Raw genomic sequence first — 3,145 nt, forward strand, 5'->3', positions numbered from 1 at the left:
TCAGTCTAAGATCAAATAGGACTTTTATTGGTTGTAATGTATGCTGCGGGTTAGGTAGGATACATTTGGATATAAGTGACTACACCTTCCTTAAGCACTTTAATACAAACACTTCAACCTTCAATCCCATACTTATGTCAAACCAAGATTCCACCTTAACTTCACTATATTTCACCCCTACTTCTTTAAGCACCAATACATCAAAAGCCACCACCATCAGGAATTATATATATATTTTATTCATACACTACTATATATCTATATTTTTTTTCTTTCTTTTCTCTTTTTTTTTTCTATCCAAATGGCTTTTATTGACACATTTTTTTCTTTTTCTTTTTTTTTTCATCCGGTGCACCTTTCTCCTTATTTCATTGTTCCACTCAAAAGCCAACCCACCGCCCCACACTTTAACTTTTCCATAATTCATCACAATTCAAGTGCTCAGGAGAGGTGACAACGTTCAAATATATGGTCTATTCAAAGAACGGGGTGTGGCTTGTAAGTGGTTACCAAAGAAACAGGAGTATAGGCTCAAAGGGGTTAACTACGATACATAACATTTAGGTGGGTACTCTATATATATCTAGCTTAAGAAAGAACTGCCTATACCACTTCTCAGACTGAACAAAACTACTATTTCGCTTTGCACACATACGGGGCAAGTTCTAGACATCAAATGCAATGCACAGAATACCTGCAAACCTCACACAGACATGGCACATAACTCGTTCAGGATTAGTTTTATCACGACACTCCAGTCAAAGCAGTTAAGCAAATTTAAGAATCCACGATTTAAGGTATTCATCCTAGAGTCAAAAATTGAGCCTAAGCGTCTCAACCAGAGTACTGACTATTCTCAAGGCATCACAAAGCTCAGAGATATTACTGCGATTAAGTGCTTAGCCACGTGATTCCTACTCCTAAAAATTAAAACTACCTACACCCGTTTCAACTAAAAACCCTTGAAAAAGAACTGCGGCCCAAAGAAAAACCACGGGGGAATTACTACACTACCTAAAAAAAATCTTTTTGGTATTTTGTTTAGACTTACTCCCCTCAAAAAAATTGTCTAGGATATCCATCATCAGGAAGAGTCCAACATATTTATGTTCTTTTTTAAAAAAAAACACACTAATAATAAAAACAAAACAAGACAAATTCTAACAAATTATAAAAATAAAAACAATCTAACAACTAGTATCTAACCACTAACAAGAAAACACAAAAATAATAAAACCAAAACAAAACAAATTCTAACAACTAACAAAAATAAAAACAAGCTAACAACTACTAATAGCTACAAGTTGTCACCCCGCACTTAAATCATGCATTGTCCTCAGTGCATGCACAATTAGACAAAACAAGAAATAAAAAGAGTAGGGTGCAAGAAAACTCCCTGGTCAAGCAGCATCGTCATCCTCTGACGCTCTCCACTCCACATCATGTTCGTCCTCTCCATCATCACCATCCCCCTCACCATCTGACTGCATTGGCTCAGCCTCAGAATGCTCCGGTGTGTTGACATCCTCATCAGCGGGGAGTCTGTATCCCTCACCTACACCAACCAGCTGCTGAGCATGAGCATTGAGCGGGTATTGCTGCTCCAAATCAGTCCTCTCCTCAGATGTGGCCGGGCGACTCCCTATCCGCAACTGCAAATCCATCATCCCATAAAGATAGGCCATGAAACTATCATCCCGCGCATTGCGCTCAGCACCTGTCAGTGTCCCACCCTCGCCTTTCAGTCGGAGATTAGTGATGTCTGTTTGTCGGATGAGCTGATCGATAGTGTGGTCAAATTCAGGCTTTTCCTCAACCCCCTCATGTTGTAGGTACCGAGTCAGGAAATTAGGAAATGACATTCGATCAATTTTTTTACTCGTCCTCACTGATGCCATCTGGTGGCGGATCAGGTGACCCACATTCACCTTCTGCCCTATCATAAGGAAATATAGCACACATGTGCTCACACGGCTTACAAGCGTGTCATGATTGTACGGTAGGAGCCGTGCATTTATCAACTTGAGCCACACCTGAGCCTCCGCTTTCATCTTCTTTTAGGGAACCTCTTATGACGATTCGTTTCTTTGTCCCGAACCCATGCAACAGTAGAGTCGACCCTACAGAGCGTGTGCCTCAACTCTCTATAAGTAGGCCTGCGAATGAATTGTTCCAGTGGCTCCACAGGAACATTTGGAGCACCTAAAAAGTCTCATATGGCCTTAGCTGAAAAATCTATCAAGCGTCCACGGATTGCCACCAACTCCTCAGTGTCCTATGGGTCAAACCCTGCATAGAATTCCCTGACTAAGTTGAGATTGATCCATGTGTTCTTAAAAACATATCTTAACCGCAGATCCTGGATGCCTTTTCAAATAGCCGGATACTTCGCTTTCACGCTGCGTTCCTGGATAGCTCCCTCCGGATGGATGGATATGTTTAGGCCTACAGCGCTTGTACCAATCCCTCATACGCGGAGGTATGCTGTTTATGCCAAACTCCTGTTGGCCTGGGGGTTGTTGACGCATGGCAGCTACAGCTGCCACCGCTTGGGCACCAGTCATACTAGAGGCAGCTTCTCCCCCTTTCTCTTCTTTGAAAGAGGTGCGGAGGTTGACTTTGCTTTAGCTTGGGCTGTTGAGGTAGACTTTCCCTTGCCCGTGTCTTTTCTGGGAGAAATCTTTGCTCCTACACAGATGAGCAATAATTATATAATGCTAAATTACACACTACACACATAATCTTCCCCAACTTGCCGAGGTTACTTAGACTTCACCTCGTACTTTCTTAACATTAGAATCACACCACAACACATGGGCTACCTGCAAGCCACCCCACACTTAAGACTTTAATGTGGTCTATGACTACATAACACTAGTTTACTAATCCCGGAGACTCGGGCTCCAAAGTGGACTAGGAATACCATTGAGGCATTACATCAAATACTTGACAAGCACTAGTGCCATGGGAGTTCTTATGAATTTGAGGGATTGCCTCATCCTCCCAAATCGGCTTGGGGGTTCTGTACTTCCACATATTTTCACAATCTCAGCACCATTCCTAAGGGGCTCATGGGATTGGGGCACACAAACATAACATGACCATGAAGAACAACCACCCATCATGAAGCACAACCAACAATGAA

Source organism: Nicotiana attenuata, chromosome 5, assembly GCF_001879085.1.
Source record: "Nicotiana attenuata strain UT chromosome 5, NIATTr2, whole genome shotgun sequence".
NCBI lineage: Eukaryota > Viridiplantae > Streptophyta > Magnoliopsida > Solanales > Solanaceae > Nicotiana > Nicotiana attenuata.